The sequence below is a fragment of the Vespula pensylvanica genome, chromosome 16 (assembly GCF_014466175.1).
Source record: "Vespula pensylvanica isolate Volc-1 chromosome 16, ASM1446617v1, whole genome shotgun sequence".
NCBI lineage: Eukaryota > Metazoa > Arthropoda > Insecta > Hymenoptera > Vespidae > Vespula > Vespula pensylvanica.
The window spans coordinates 2,044,471-2,062,693 of record NC_057700.1 but is presented as its reverse complement, the minus strand read 5'-3'; the positions used below and the strand labels follow the sequence as shown (position 1 = coordinate 2,062,693).

General features: G+C 28.6%; 1 protein-coding gene across 1 annotated transcript in view; it reads right to left on the bottom strand.

The window, feature by feature from the left end:
* Window positions 1-14,303, bottom strand: part of LOC122634865 (metabotropic glutamate receptor 2-like) — a 149,878-nt gene extending 135,575 nt beyond the window's left edge. Inside the window, exon 1 of the mRNA XM_043824254.1 lies at window positions 13,945-14,303. The gene's annotated coding sequence lies outside the window, so the exon portion shown is untranslated. The remainder of the gene's footprint in view (window positions 1-13,944) is intronic.
* Window positions 14,304-18,223: the final 3,920 nt, after the last annotated feature.

Genomic DNA, 18,223 nt, shown 5'->3' with positions numbered 1-18,223 from the left:
TTTGGAAGAAATTCGTCGTATGAAGTGAATTTTATATTGAATTCATTCACTTTAAAATTACCCATCGATGGTTTCTTATGATTCCACTCGTAACGCCTCTGACTTTTTTTAAAGCACTTATCCACGGAATAGAAAATCAAAGTGGATTTTCGTGTTGTAAAAGGCGCCTAGGGTTCTAAACATACCAATTATAAGTAAAGTGCATTAACAAACTCCTTTGTAGTTGCTCCCCCTGCTGCGAAAGTTTCTAGAAGGTAGAACGTCTCAACGTGACGCCACACCTTCGAAAAGTTACTACTAGTAATTTACGCCTATAAGATTAACTAAGATTTTGAAGTACATTGAGAGATGCATCTTGCCACGTTTCATCATACATTCATTTAATGATCATATTTTAATGAGAATATTTTTTAAATAAAATTTTTTTCTCCCGTTCGATCGAATACTCGATATTAAGTATCACATTTCGAGAAATTTATTCGAGAAAGTATCGAAGAGATTTTTAGAATAATTGATAAATGCTAATGAAAGGACAGAAACTAATTAACTCGGCGATCAGTTTGGCGGAAAAACAAATATTAGCATTGCTTGGGCATTAGAGTATGTTTTCTCTTTCTCTATTTATCTACCTATTTGTCTATCTATATATATATCTTTCTCTGAACAATAGGTATTTGCTCCTCTTGTCAGGTAGACCAGAAATCAAAGTAACGCATGACCTACTCGTAACAAGAAATCTGTTATTCCCAATTACATCGTCTACTCGTAAATCTGTTGTAACGTTACACTGAGAAAACATACGATCAAATTTTGAATGATGATCAAAGAAGAGAGAGAAAAAGAGAGAAAGAGAGAAAGAAACAAAAGAGAACTTTATTGTTACTGAAAGAAAAAAAATCTCAGAATAAAAATGATTTTTTCCCAAGAATTGAAATTCTATTGTAGTTTCATGAAATCCAATTATTTGCTATGTTGCTTCTAGAAGAATATACGTTCAATATGTGTTGAAATGAAAAGCACGTTTGAGATATGAAAGAAACGACTGTAGGCATTGAATTATTGGCTTGAAGAAGTTCAAGTTGACGATCATTTCTTATTGTTGTCACCATCTAAAAAATATTGTTCTCATATTGACAATAGATAAATTTAAAAAATCGTTGCAACATGACATACGATTTCTTCATTTCGCGGTAGAAAAAAAGGGAAAAAAAGAGGGATTGGAAAAATATTGCTGGCATAAAAGATTCGTCTTTACTTTCGCTAAACTAAAAGTCATAACATCGATACACGATTTCTCATTAATAATTCAAATCTCTTTCGATCATTTTTCATGACTGGAAGCATTCTTTCTTTATATGGAAATCACGAGTCATAAATTTATTGTTCATAAAGATTTTGTTATATTTTTAGGATTATAAATTGTGTACTGTAGATTTTAAATGTATAAAAGTACATATTTGAAATAAAAAATATTGTGAACGTGAAAATAAAATGAAGATAATTGTCGGAAAATTGATGAACAAGAAACAAATATAAAAAATTTATATTAAATTTTATTATATTTACTATGATAATAAAATCCTTTCAATTATGAGAACATGTTTCTTAATTGCAATCAGCTTTGAATTTAACATATTTTTGGATTGACGTGAAATAAATAAAACATTCAATCCTAATAATATCCTTTGAAAGATATTGTTCCATATGGTAAATAATATATTAAATTAGAGTTAATTGAACGATATTTTATCGCAACAACTCGTATCTAATGAATTTTTCGGTTTATAAATTAAAACTTTAAGTCTTGAAATTAAATGAAATTTCTCTTTCTAGCTAATCCAATAATATTTTGTTATCCCTTTTTTCCTTTCAATAAATTCGATATACAAATTTTCCGTTTTTCTCGTTAGATTTGCTAGATTCAGCAAACAAATTTTTCATTATAAGATTAAATAAAATCGTTTATCACATTTTATTAATGAATATTTGAGTATATTTGAAAATCTAGTGACTGAAAATGACGATAAAATGTAATCAAGTGTATTTCTCGCATCCATGTTTAAATACGATTTAATACATACACACAGACACACAAACATATATATATGTTGATCTGCAGAAAATCCACAAATTTACTTGCTATGAATGTGTTAAGAAAAAATAAATAAATACAAAAAAAAGGAAAGAAAAAACCTTTAATTTTAACATTTTTAAAAAGTTTCCAATTATTAAACGGATCACGCATCATCGCATATTTCTATATACGGTTAAACGAATTTCTCTCGACGTTTATTCGATATGATCACGTAACAAGTAAACACGGTTGCAATTAATAACACGGTGGAACGCGTGATGCATAAAAGTTGACAAATATTCGCCTGTCAGGTATTAATAATATCGACGATGGGAAATGAAACATTTTGTTTGCAAAAGCATGATCACGATTAATTAATAATTAAATTATAAAGAAATAAGATATAGGGTTAAATACGTCTAATACATAATAGCATAAGTATAATAAATTAATATAATTAAAATATTAGTCAATTCATTTAAGATTTAAACAAAATTCTAATAGCGTTCTGATTATAGCTATTACGTTTAATTGCGAAAGTTTAAATTGAGATTCTGATTTTAATGTTCATAAAAAGAAGTAATAACGTAGAAAATACGAAATGATACGTACGCAGTCATGAAGTATGATTTTATTTTATTTCATTTTATTATTTAAGTAAGACCATTCATTTTCTTTTATGAAGAACGTTATCATTGCCTAGTTTTCTTTTCTTAATGCGTTCGTTGTCCTTCAAAAGCAAATACGACTTCCAATTATGACCAAAAGTAGGCACGAACCGTGAAAGAATGAGCGTTTGGTGTCTATTTTCTCTCTTTCTCTTTTCCTTTTTACTTTACTTTACGACACGAATGTAAGTGGCAGGTTATTCTATAGTTATATCAAAATGCCTCTCAATAGCAACTGCAATTACGGGTGAATAAACCTCCTAGATAGAAATGGGTTTTCTTTTTTTGTTAACTTTCAAATAAATGGATTTCTCTAAGATTTTACAAATCTATAATATACGAATAGAACTTATATCTAGTCCTATTGTATCAATATAATAACTTTATTATAATTCATTTTTTTGCCAGATTAATTTAATTACTTTTAATCCTTTAATATCTATGTATTTTTTATTCGTTAAGTAAAACAGATCTTTTCACGTATCTTACAAACAAAATTCTTTTCAAAAAAATTATTTATATAATTTATAATATTTCTATTATACTTTTTGAGAATTTTGGAATATGTGATTTGCAGGATTAATTTTTTAAAAAAGTTATTAATTAATAATTGAGATTCATCGACATAAAAAAGTTTCTATTTAACAAAGGAACTAAAGGTCGACAAAGACCATGACCGAATCTAGTAAGGATTTTCAATGTAGCAACGTAGGAAATTAATCCTAGGAAGTATCAAGGTTGAAATAGGTTAGAGTTGGTCGTTATAAGGAAGGAGTTATCGATCAAAGTCGATCAGGATACGTTGAAACTTCTTCGATTAAAGTTATTGCAATTTACTTGAAAAACTGTTTTAGTTGAGAGTAACCTGATTTTTCGTTTTTTCATCCATCCAATTAGTGTTTGACTTACGTCTTTGCGTTATTGAGATTAAAAGTTAAAAGATTTGAAAAAAGGAAACAGAAAAAAAAGAAATTAAAAGGACAACATCTAAGAACTTTTTACTGACTGTTTTGATTGATAGCTTTCTTAAAATCATTAGAAATCTATATATGTATATATGTATGTTTTATCACTTATGTATTTTTTTTTATATATTATATTATATGTTACGTTTATTCGTAGCATTATATTTATTCATATTATATAATTAGTCAGAATGAGCAGTAATTAATACGAATAGAGTAATCATCAACGATAATCATCATATATAGATATGTACTTAAATATGTCGCGAAGTCGACCACGATATACTATACAAGGAAATAATTGGAGGTCGTCACAATTTATTTTATATAATTACATGAATCGTGACAGATGAATTTTTTATTGTCTTTCTTAATAAGCAACGCGCATAGTGTAAGAGAGTAATTTAAAAGAGTAATGTAAGAGAGTAATTATTTATCGTAGACTTTTTCTCTCTCGCTATCTCTTTGTGTACAACATACGCGAATCTCCAAAAAGGAAAATGATGAGATATAAAAAGAAAGTAAAACGAATAAAGTGAAAAGCACAAGCTCAGACATAGCTTTCAATATTTGATTTTCTGTATTATTAATATCATGCAACACGTGGATGAATTTTACGTTCTATCTCTTTGTTTTTTTTTTCTTATTTTTTTTCGGTCAGCTCATAAAATAATGCAGAATAGCAATGTATATATATATATATATATATATATATATATATATATATATATATAGGAATACATTTGCAAGAGCTACTTGTCGAACTCAGCACGTGCCACATATACGGACGAACAATCGAACAATGCTGTCAATTCGTCCTTTTGACCAAGTAAAAAATGTAACTTTAAATAGAACGAACTTCACGCTAACTCATACCAGTATGTCGAATTGCGCGAGATGATGAATGGACTACGGATGTCCTTTTTATGATCCAAATTTTTCCCTCTGACTATTTCCATCCTTTTCATCATTCTCTCTTTGTTTTTTTATTTCTTTCTTTTCCGTTTTTTGACTAGTATCTATATCGAACATCGCTGAGCTCAGTCTACTCACGAAAGTTCTGTAATTAACGAACACGTTCGTCTACGATTGGTCAGCTTTAACGAACTTATTTATCAGCGAAGCATGACGAGAATCTGTAACGTTGTTCCTATAAAACGTTTCGATCGAGTAATCTGATCGAACGTCAACGATGCGTGACCTGCTGTTACGTAAATCGATCAAAATCGTGGGTTACAATTTTCCGATAGACAAACAATTCTTGCTTAACAGCACCGTAGTGTGTATATATGTATACGTGCGCTCTGTATAAGAGAAGAAAGAAAAAGAAAACAGAAAGAAAAAGAGAGCAAGAGAGACAAATTGTAAATTCCAAACTCTCGAGTCAACAAATATTTTGCTCATAAATTCGTTCATGAATATGGAAGACATAAAACGTGAAAGGAAATCTTTACGTTCATTGTTGGTAAAGGTCGGTGATCCTTTTACCTGACTTTTATGTGATATTCCATAGGAATTATTAATTTCAAATAAAAAAAAAAAAAGATCATAGTATTTTATTCGTCGTTTTATTTGAATAATTATTTTTATGTATAGTTTTTAAGCATGTTTTTATTAGTGGAATATATGTCAATTTATATTTACTATTTTGGAATAGTAGTCAGCATAAATTGATAGCAGCAGTAATAGTTTTTATTATCTGAACATTATAATATTTATTTGTTTATTCATATATTTTACATATCTTATTTGTTCTTCAGAATTTTATCTTGTTTTTGTTTCGTTATCGTTATACTTTATTATACTTTATCATATTTACACGTAACTTGGTTTATCTTTACTATCATTTTCCCAGTAGTAAATTGTATACCATTATATATAATTTATTTTTATATACAACTCGATTGAGTTTTTTCTTCGAGCGTTTATATCAAAATCATCTCTAATCTTTTCTTTTTGTACGATATGTAAATCGATGACGAAATCATTGATCGTTAATTGATATACATACAACGTATGTGACCTTGTAAAAAAGAAAAAATTTTCTTTCATGAATTCTCATATCTCTATCAACACGAGCTCTCAACGCTTTATATCGTTTACATTTTTTTTTCTGTTTGTTTTTAGTTCTCTCGTTGTCATTCCGACCACCTTGAAAACAGACCAAGCGCGAAGGACATATCCAACATTCAGTTTCGTTCAGTTTCGTTTCTAATCTTCTGCTGTACGGTAGTGTATTCCTTTCGTCTCGTTCTTTCTCGCATATAAAATTGTCTATTCTCATCGAATATTCATACCAATATACGCATCTCGTAAAAACTTATAATTATTATTTCGTTTATCATTAAGATCGAATATTCGTCATTTATTTAATATACGTACATATATATATATATATATATATATATATATATATATACATAGCGAATAAACAAATAATTTAACATCGAATATCTTTGTATAGGCTTAAAGAAGAATTTTGAATTTTCAGGATATCTATAGAAATTAGTATGCTATATAAAATATATAATAATTAGAAAAAGAAACAAGGTTTTTTATTCTGTATCAATGATATAAAATATAATAGAATAAGATATATACGAAAACTATTACATATGTATTGACTTCGAGGAAATTCATTCGTCAATAAATTTGCTATTCAAAAAGAATTCTCCTGAATCAATAAATTAAACTATATTTATAGCAAGTCCTGTTTCAACGAACGATCTTATGTATAATTTCTAAGTTTCCGAGCTTCTATTGCGGTATAAAATCGTTATATCACACACTTGGGAAAAACGTATTTGGCATTATTCCAAATCGAAATCGATTCCTTGGTGCATTATAATGCATAAATTACTAGAATCGATATTATAGTATCTTTCCACGTAATACAACTCTCCTAGTTGGTAGATTTATGCGTGGTCCATACTCTTTATTTTCTCTGAAAAATATATGAATTTTTAATATATGAACTTCTAACACCATTTTCATTCACTATCGATATTTATGTTCATAATATTTTATACGATATGATATGATTTTATTCGTAATTATAAAATTCGGAAAAAGAGTTTATTTTTTATTTACGTTATTTTTATTATCTCTTGCTATTGAATATCATTTTATTTACATGTGTCATAAATTTATTTTAATTTGACATATTATATATCATAAATGTATACGTAGCTTGAAACAACAGCAGTTTAATCTTAATAGAAATTTATCTTCACATCGAACGATCATTATTTGTATCTTAAAGTTAACCCCGAATACGAAACGTATGTCGAAACGTAACTTCGAACCATTAATCATCGGTAGTAGAAAAAGATTTCTCGGTCTTTGAGATAACCATCCATTTTCGTTATCGAACATGCACTTTGCTGGAAGATCCTTTGAAAAATTCACCGAGTGGTAGCTGGATTTAAAAAGAGATATTAAAGAAGATCGAGACCAAATCATGCTTATATTTAGAACACGAAGATATAGAATTTTAGATGAAACGAATTATTATTTTAAAAAGGAAGTGATTCGATAAAATCTGTTCGATAAATCTGTTTTTTATATAAAGCTATTGAAAGAAACATATCATCAATCCTATCGATAATAAAATAGATTTCCTCGGTGTTTTTTTCATCTTTTTTTAAATTCATCTTCGTTTCAAATCAATATTATCGTATCTACGTCGACTAAAAATGTTATCGATAACAAATATTCCCTTGTCTATCGTCTAATGAATTTCCAAGTGTTCTTTTCTTATTTATTAAATACAAATTTCATTAAAAAGTTGAACAAAAATTGTAAAGAAGAAATTGAAAAGCCTTATACATATAAATATATGTATAAGTACGTAAGTAAAATATTTATGATATTCGAATCGTTTCGAAGATACGTTTTCGCAATTTATTTAGTTATTGTTGTTATTTTATTATTTCTATTCTTTGTTAAATACTTAATGTACGTATGAATATATTATACAATATGCTCACTGAAGCTATCAAATGATTCTTTTATTTACGTAATTCGATATATGTAAATTGATATTATTTTTTCGTCAGATAATATCGATAACGTATCGTATTCTGTATGAATATACATATATAGACATAAACACATGTATAGAAAGTATCATGTAGATATAGTTATTTATGTAGGATACTCATTGTCTCATAGAAGTCACAACAACAACAAATCAAGTTCGTATGTCGAGATTCTCGCGAATGCCCTTTCGTGAAGGTCGTATTGTTTTAAGGCAGCATATTCAGAGTTCTGCGCGAAATTATAGATTTTTATCGGCGAATCATCATTGAAGGCGATTCTTTCTTTTGCACTCATCTTTTTTCTTTCATTCTTGATTTTATTTCTTTACTTACAAGATGATTTTTTTTGGGTTCATCTGTTTTTTCAACTTTAATTTTACTTCGAATATTTTCAGAATTTCTTAAAAAGAACGTAATTTTTTATTTAATATGTTTAGTAAGTAAAATGTAAAAAAAAAAGAAATAGAAATTTTCCTAGTTTTTCTTTTTTGAATCTCTTCGTAAATTTTCTCACATTACCAGAGTTATAAAGAAAAATCGAGAGAAAGAGGCATTGAATGAAGGGTTCGATTCATCTGGCTACATAGGTATGTACCTAATGGTTTTCTTTCAGGGTATTTTCTGTCCGCTAATTAGCACCGTGAAGAAAACGCACCCTTCGAAGTCAGCAATCAATTACGATCTCGTACTTTCGTCGACATTTTTCTTCCCACGCGTTTATTCGATAACCATTAACAAAGCAGTCACGATCTTTTTCTTCTATCTTTTTTTTGTTTTATTTTATTTTTTTTTTCATGTAATCGAACACGTGTTACAAACTTTAAAAATATGTATACATTGAAACTCAGAAAATTATGTGTTAATCAAAACCGGCGAATCAAAGAATGTTATTAAAATTAATATTAATCTTATGTAAATATAGAGAACTTTTATCAATTATGTTGCTTTCAAAAAAAACAAAAAAAAAAAAAAGAGAGCGAGAGAAAAAACAAAAAGGAAGAAAATGATGTTGGTAAGATCATATCAACGTAAACTGTTAAATATTTGTGAGTCTTTTCAACGTTAAACATCATCTTTGTAAATATTCTTTTGATCATAGTAATTTGGCATAAATACGTTGTTTGAAAAGAATCTCGTCAACGTAGAATAAAAACAAAATAACTAGGGTAAAAACTAAATAACACCTACGTTGCAATCCTCGTTTCTTTGATAATACTGAGGGCCGTTCATCGTCAGAAAGACCTGTATAAAAACGAGAAAGATGGAATAGGATATCATAAGAAGAACTAAGTCTTGAGTTTTGTGTAGTATGGAGACCAAACGTGTATGCTTAGATATTTACATATCTTGAGAAGAAACCTTGGTAACCCTTAAGACGCTCGTTATATCTTTAGTTTTTACTAGGCTCGTGTCAAGAGCTTTGTAAATTGAGGACGAATTTCTTTGTCGGTTGTAACCTTCTCTTTTTAAATGACATTCTTATTATTTCTATTATTTTTAATTTGTAGATTAATTTGTTAATTATTCGAATTACTTTATTATCATCATTATTATTATTATTATTATAATTATAACATTCGTTAAGAAGTCGAAGTGTACCGCATTTCTTTTAATTTGTTAATATTTTCTCATGAGATTTCATCATTTTTTTTTTTAAAGATATTTTCAAGATATACATTCCTGCGATTAATAATTTATTTAAATATATCAATATCTTAAATTTTCGAAAAGTCTTACAAAATGGAGAAAATAAGAAAGAGAAAGAGAGAAATATTTTAAATGATTTATAAAAATATAAAATTTTAATAACTGATACATGATATTTCATAACATATTTCATATTTAATATTTCACGTGCAATACACGTAAATAATTTTCTATTTATTTGCTAGTGTCAAGAGACGTGACATACGTCTTCACGAACAGTGAAAAGTCTTTCTCGAAGAGAAATCCATACTTAGAAGAATTCTCTGGAGATTAGAATATCGATTCTTGGTTCACGAAGGAAGATATATTTTGGTTACTGGTACTGTAAATTATTTCGACTAATTACAAGATAGTTGAGTAAAGGTATTGTGAAAGTTTCGACGTTATAACCTTATAGTCATGTAGGTCATGTAATTATAAATTAATCTAGAATTTAGAGAATATTTCATAAATTACGATCGATATTATCAAATAGCTACAAGTAATATTACATTTTACCTTAAAAACTTAGGAACATTTTTTATAAAATCATTAAGATTGACCGAGATATGTGGCCATATATTTTAAAATAAGATGTCCGGAACACACATTTTGATATACATGAAAATTTAAATCGCAACATTTTAATTTAAAACTCTTCTCTCTTTTTTTCTCTCTCTCTTTCTCTCATTTTTACTTTACACTTATAATTCCTTCATCATTTATATGCACTAGTAAACTTTCTTACCCGACTACAAGATTACTAATTATGATAAGTACATGTGAAATTTTAAGGTAGAGGAAAGGACAACGAGAAAATCGCTGATGACAAAGTAGAAATTCCGGCTAATTTATACAGATGCAATTAGTACTTCGAGAAACATTTAAATTGATCAAGCAGACGAACGCTTTCATTTTAAATGACTTTGTCTTTATTCTCTTGATTTCTCTCCGTGCGTTCTCGTAATTTGCGTTATATTCTTATACACGATTTCTTCGAAAATGCACGTTTCATTAATTAGAAACGGTAAGGCTGTCTCGTTATTTCCTTTCAAACTATTGCGATTCGGTATATTCATTGGGTTTATTATCTTCAAGTAATTATTTGCACTTTTAATTGGATCTTTTACGTGCATTTGTAATTATCCTCTATTTTTATCCTTATATCATACTTTATAAGAAAATTCGAAGATAAATACATTAGTAGTAATTAATATTTTATATACCGAAAGTACTTATTTATGTAATACTTCATCGAAGATTTATTAAAATTGATTTCAATGATCCTGAAAATGGATTACATGAAAAATCTATAAAAATTTATATGATTAATCTAAATTTATTTAATTAATCTATTATTAATTATTTTAAAAGAAAAAATACACTATGATTATAGTTACAGAATGATCATAATCATTGGCATGTATCATTTCGAAACAGAGAGAACAGTTTACTCGGTCGAATCAAATTTTCAATCGTCATGATAATCATGTGGACTCGATATGCTTGAAATGTTCAACGAAATTACTAATTTCTGAGTTGGTCAGAATGGCACGTTTTGTGAATGCGTTTCAGGTGAATAGTAGGTTACGTTTTCGTTAACTAAAAATCTGATAAAATGAACAGTCTACATTGGAAGATAATTTCATAGATATGCACGAGTGGAAATGAAAATTTGTAGATTTTAATCAAAGACCTCAAAGTTCTTTAGAATATAAATATTATTTTTAAAGAATGTTATGAGATAAAATAGATGAATGAAATATCTTTGATAATACTCGGCTAGCGTGTTCTACTTAACGAAAGCTATTTTTTTTTTTTATGTAATTAAACCTCTCGGCATAAGAAAATTGTGTAATCATGAAAATAATGAATTTACGATCGATAGAAAATAGTATCACGACTTTAAAAAGGAGTTGACTAGTACTCTAACTTTAATGGAAGCTCTTTCTTAAGCTCTTTAAAATTACCTTAAGTGAGAACAATTCGAGGATACTTAACGATAGTTGCTCGTACTTTTCAAGTAGTGCTTAGAACTAATTCGAGACAAATAAGCATGGTTTTATTTTTTAGAAAAGAATTTCGATGAAATGTTAAGGTGATTTGAAATACCAAAAAAAAAAAGAAAAAAAAAGAATAAAAAAATATATGGAAAAGTTGAAAAACTCGATGTAGTTATTATAGATATTTAAATGTAAAAAGAAAATTAATACTGTCGGATAAAAATGACGGATTTTTATAATATGACACTAATAAAATAAAAAGATTTATGAATAATATTATTAGGAGGATAACTTTTGAAAAAAATATAACATTTCGGATAGGAATTAGAATGATTTAGTAGCTTGTCTTTGATTCCATTTTAGCGACGTTCTTGCTACAGACAGTGATGAATAGTTTTGTCCTCTCAACCCATACCATTCTGATGATTCGTATAACATATCCAACAGACAATCGAGAGTATAATCACAATGTTCATGATAGATCCGAATCCTTCATTGTATTGTTCTTTCGTTCAATATTACATGAATCTATATTTGCCTTCAATGTCACTAATGATTTTCCTTTTATCATCGTAAATAATTATGATTCTGATAAAACCATTCTTAAATAAATCATTCTTCAATAAAAGCATTTACGTATACTTATCGATTCTTTTTTCGTCGCGATGAATTGATTTATCTAAAATTCTCTGTCATATAATTCATACATTAAATAAATTTTCTACGTCCACTTTTATAGATCAAAATTCTCTCAGTTTAATAACTATTAAAATCTGCCGAACAAAAGTATGCCATTTTTTAAATATAATTATATTTCGAAATAATCATGAAAATTATCGTATAATTAAATTGGAGCATAATGCAGACAAAGAGAGTGGTGGTATTATTTGAGCTCGAGCGATAAACTGGTAACTTAACAACTTTAAGTCTTTCAGTATTTTTCATTGCAATATTAGGAATAAATACTATGGGAAATGAATATTTTTTTCAATATGCTTTACGATGATGGGTATAATATCCGGCCTACTTTCAATGGTTCAAGTTATAGGAATATAAGTCAAAAAGAAAGGAAGAGATAGAAATAAAATTGAAGTTGAATCATTTTCGTCTATGCATTTTATCGTATTCATGTTAGACGACGTGCAACCCTTGGGATTTATGGAAACATACAGGAAATGGTACTGAAACTCGAAGTACTCCGTATAGCAAGGAAATCCGAAATTTGTATGTATGTATGTATGTATATAGAAGAGAGAGGGAGAGGGAAAAGAGAGAGAGAGAGAGAGAGAGAGAGAGAGAGAGAGAGAGAAAGAGAGCAGTTTCAGTTAGGTATTTTATAGTTTCCTTTAGTCTTTTAAGGTATATCATTCCGAAGGTTAGTGTTTTTAAAATGTAAGCCAAAAGACTTAAAATTTAAGTATTCAACTCCTTTTCTTCCTCTCTCTCTCTCTCTCTCTTTCTCTCTCTTTTTTCTCTCTTTTTCTCTTTGTATTTTTTACTGTATTTCTTTTCTTTTTTTTTTACCCACGTAAAGTTCATTTTGCTGCAGACTTGTGTGAAACTTGAATTCCGTCCATGAAAGTTTGTTAATCTTATAGATGGCGTTGAACGATCTTCACGAGGATAAAGTAATCTAAAACAAGTCTTTAAATGAAGTGGGTAGAATGGAGTGATGTAATCGTTGCTCTTTCCTATATGTTTATTTTATTTATACGTTGATAGTTTGTATCGATCGCTGAAGAGTTCCTATTCCGAACTGCTTGTGATAGGAGTTGCATAAAATCTAATTATAAAAGATAGAATATATTTCGTAGATGTCATCACAAGTATTAAATTTACTTAATGTACATATATTCAACTAATTTACCATGGGTATCTCTGTCCGAAAGGACTTAAATGTAGGACAAGGGACGATTTATTATATTGCATTAGGCGATTAATTCGGAATAATGAATTTTACATTAGCTGCTCGAACGGTATATAATCTGTACGAGAGAGTGAGAGAAATAGAGACGGAAAAAGAGAAAGAGAGTTAAAAGAAAAGAAATTTAAACTTTCATATGAACGATAGTAATATGAGTAAATAAGATATATATATATATATTTCTTTTTTATATACTTCCTTTGATAAAGAAAAAAAAAAATTAAATTCATTTAAATTTCTGAATTAATTTCGTGTTAGACTCACAATTAATTTTGTAAAGGATCACCTCTAATTTGTAATTTCCCTTCCCCATTTTAATTGCCTCTAGTATTAATTAGAATTAGATCTTATTGTTAGGAAAGTCTCGTTAGGGTTGAAATTGTCTCTGTCTTTGTCTCTCTCTCTTTCTCTCTCTTTCTCTCTATTGCGGTTACTTCAACGAGCTCACTTAAATAGTTTCGTGATGATTTAATTAAAGTTACCTAGAATTTCATACAAAAGGTATGGAATCTAGATAATGGAAAGTTTTTATCTACAAAATATCTATTACATACAAAGATATTATCGAAAAGAGAGATTCTTACCTTTACTCAAAGAATCGACCTCTTGTATTTCGGCTTCCATTTATGTGAAAATTCATGTCTATTCTCATATCCGGTTCTCCATTGCATTTATTGCACCCACAAAAACTTATACCATAAAGTCTCACGTTAGACATTCTTAAACAGTACGATCGAAAGAAATAAAATCTCTTGATGGAGATTGCCGATGAAGGGAAAGGAATATTGTCGAAACACACGAATTAATGATAATCACGAGTAAAATATGATAACAACTTATCGAACAATTTTAATTATTTAAGATGAAAATCAAGTCGATGCCTAAAAAATTCTTTTGAAGTCACATGGTAACCAGCAGATTTATAAATTTTATAAAACACTAATAAAATTGTCACTTTTTCTTTTCGGCAAGAATAAAAAAAAAAAATAAAAAAGAAAATGTGAAAGAAATAACAAAAGGACGAAAACGACACGAAGAGAATCGGAGAAATTCGAGTTCCTCGTTTCTTTTCCTTTTCTTTTCTTTTTTTTTCTTTTCTCCTCTTCTTTCTTTTTCCTCGCGTTCGGAAAAGTTTCGAAATAGATCGATGGCTATCGCCAAAAGGATTCGATTCTCGAGCGATTCGATCTCTCAGGAAACGGACTAGAAGTAAGGTCCAACCGAATGTAGATACGCGCGTATACTGAAGTTACTCGTGGGTGCGAGGGCGCCGGCTTCAACCCAGACGCAACCCCTCTTTCGTTCCAGCATCCAAAGCGCCACGCGCGATTTCTCTCTTCTTCTATCTCATTCATTCGTTCTACTTGTGTTTCTCTCTCTCTTTCTCTCTCTCTCTCTCTCTCTCTCTCTCTCTCTCGCTCTCTCTCTTTCGCTCTCTCTTTCGCTCTCTATTTTCTTTTTCTTTTCGTCGTTCTCTTTTTATTAGTGCCGTAAAAAAAGCAGTGAATTCATTTGGGATGCCACAGTTAAATACGGCTATGTTACTGATGGTTTAGAGTTAATATTCTTTATTTCTCTTATCCTTTGTATTTTTCTTTCTGTTCCCCTCTTCCCAGAAAGATATCGTAATCTTGCTTGCAGGATGTTTCTTGCCATTGTTGATTCTCTTGTCACATTCTCTTATAATTGCGTATACACTTTATCAACTGTCAAGTGCATTAAAAACGTGCTGATATTTTTTATCTTTATTTGAAATATTAGTTTGTACGCGTTAGTAACATGTACATCTTTTTAGAAGAAACGAGAAAAAAGAAAAAAGAACTTACCTGTTTTTAGAAATATTCTTTTGATGATATCAATCGTTACGATCTGATATCTGAATGATATTTATGTTATTGTTCAAAGAAAAATGATAATTTATTATTAAATAGAATCCATTGTGGTCTATAAATTTACTATTCTTAGTCTAAAAGTAGTAGTAAATTTTTTTTATTAAAGTTTTATAGATTAAATATAATTATAAAAACGAAGAAATTTTAATTAATTAATTACGTTGGTAGGTTTAGTTCGTTTTATGATAAAGAACGAATCTACATAGATACATATTAGTTTCAGAATGTAGTACTAATTAGCAACGTAAAAAACGTACGTATCAAGCGTAGGTTTAATAATTTCTCTAGTGACTTGGCGTATGATAAAGGCATCAATGCATTAGATTTGACTACAGAATTTCTGTTTCAAAGCATCTCTATTTTGACACTGAGCTAATGAGTTACCAGAGTTGTTACAAAAATAAAATGTAAGATATGTGAACACGCTAGAGTGAAAATGTACATTTTATGAAATTTGTCAGACAAAATTAGTTAAACGCAAAGTGAAACTCCATTTAATGAATATTAAAGACGAACTTTTGAAGTAATAAAAACTCGCAGCTCTATTTGCGTTTTTATTTAACATTCTATATAAAATTGCGATCTCTATATATAATTTATGCGTATAATTAATAATTTTTTTCTTAACATAAAGTGAAAACAATTGAATTTTAAATATTGTATTTTCTCGTTGACTCTGATTTTACACTCGATATCAAACATTTAATTCTTACGTTTATTAGGATAAACATTAACTCTTTATCATGTAAATATATATTAACAATTTGAAATGTACTTCAGGAAATCTCTACGGAATTTTATTCGTTTTATCCCATTATCCATGCGTATTTTATTCGAAATAAAACTATTAAATACCGAAACGATCGAAAAATGTCGTATAAAATTCTAAGTAATAAAATTCACGAGCATTTAAAGACAGATTCAATGTTTTATAGTAACGAAAAAATTGAGTATCTTCCTTTATCGATAATCTTACAAAATAATAATTTGAAAGAGCCGTGCAGAAATAATAATCAATGTTATTGCAATAAATATGTTTGATATTTACACGTTCGGCTATTGAATGTCAAAAGGTTAAATTGTAAATTTAGGAAGCAAACAAAGCTTATATTGGTATTATATGACTATTTGGTAATACGTAGGGCGGAAACATCTAGCAATAAAAAACAAAATAATTAAAACATTTTCAGATTATATATACCTTTTGTTTCTGTAGGCATATCAAAATTTAAATATGATAAAACTATCCACTCGTTTTATAAATCATTTGTATAATAGTATGAAAATTCGTTCTCTACATAAACTATGCGTTTACGATCGAAATGAAATATATTAAATAAATAACGAATAAAGAAAATACATAGGCGAAACTTTTAATTCGATAAAGTAAGATCAATCGTATCGCGCAATAAACATGTTTACATAGCAACAAAGAGTTCGTTCGTAAAATTAATTTTATAAATCTTGAAGAACTCATCGTTTTCATATCTTTTGATAACGATATAACTTTGTTAGGAATTTTCATTCGTCGGAAAAAATGTTGTAAAACAAAAAATATAAAATTGTGCTAAAAAAAATAAGGGAATACTTGGAGACAAAGTAAAAGTCGAACTTAAATTTATTCTTATCCAATTATTAAACGACGTAAGTTGTTTCGAAAGTAACTTAGGAAGAGGTAACGAGACTAAAGTAGAATAAAAGTAGAAATAGTAGACTCGTAAAAAGAACGATCGCGATGAAAATAATTACTGATCACGACTTAATTAAAGATTTTTCTTTGAACTGGAAATTTTTAAGTGAAATTCGAGATTTCTAGTAATCTATTCTTTTCTTTCAAGTACCCAAATAAAAAAAAAAAAAAAAAGAAAAATATGATCATTTTCTTCTTTTTCGGAAAAAGTATAATAATGAGAACGAGTATTCCTTTCTTCGAAAAATATGTCACGTCCAGCAATATGCGGTCGCTTTAGCCCCGTCAACAAGAGAATGTGCGGTAAAAGGCGTGAAAACTTAATTACGTTCAAAATTGTAAAGCTTCAAGCTGAAACTTTTACTCTCGCGTACCTCGTTACAGCTTTTATAAGTGGGTACAACTGAAGAAAAGGTCTCGCGAACAAGCGAGTCAAGCTCCATGTATTATATAATAAATAAGCTTTTCATGAATTCCGAGTTACTAAAGAATGGCGAATTGAAGTACTAATGTACGTGAACTACTGGCCTCTTTCCTTTTCTATTTCAATTGATCTTACTTAACTTATGATAATAATAGCTATATCTAATATACAAGTAGTATATTCATCCAACAAGTATGATATACAGGAATGATTAAAAAAAGAAATATTTTTGTACTCCTTTTCTTTCGAAATAATATATCAAATATATCTTTGCACATAACAATTGCTCATTATCATTGCATGTATAATGATTCTAAGTGTAAAATAAAATTTGTATGCTGACTATAATCTGTCGTCCAATGTTTGAGAAAATGCAAAAAAAGTCGTTAAGATATTATCTCTGAATTTACAAAGAACTTACAAATTTACGAGATAAAATTTTTCTTCGATTCGAAACCTCTACTGTCGGATCTATAGCACAATATCCATCGCGGCATACCATATATCCAGAACACAAACCACAGGATCACGGAACACGGATTACGGAACACGAAATCCAGTCGCAACTGAGATAAACCTAAGACAAAATCCAGACGTAACCTAGAACTACGGATTAAGGATTTCGTATTTTTGTAATAAAAAAATTTTGATTAAATATTGATTATTTTGTCAATGTTTTTCTATGCAATATTTTCAATCTCGTTGAAAAAATTACTTCTAAAATTAATTTTCTTCATACATTTGATGTTATTGTCAATGCGAGTGACATGCATTTGAGCTTTTTTCTTTTTTCTTTTCTTCTTTTTTTTTAATTAGACGTTCTTTCTAAATTGAATGCTTCTTCGTTATTATAAAAT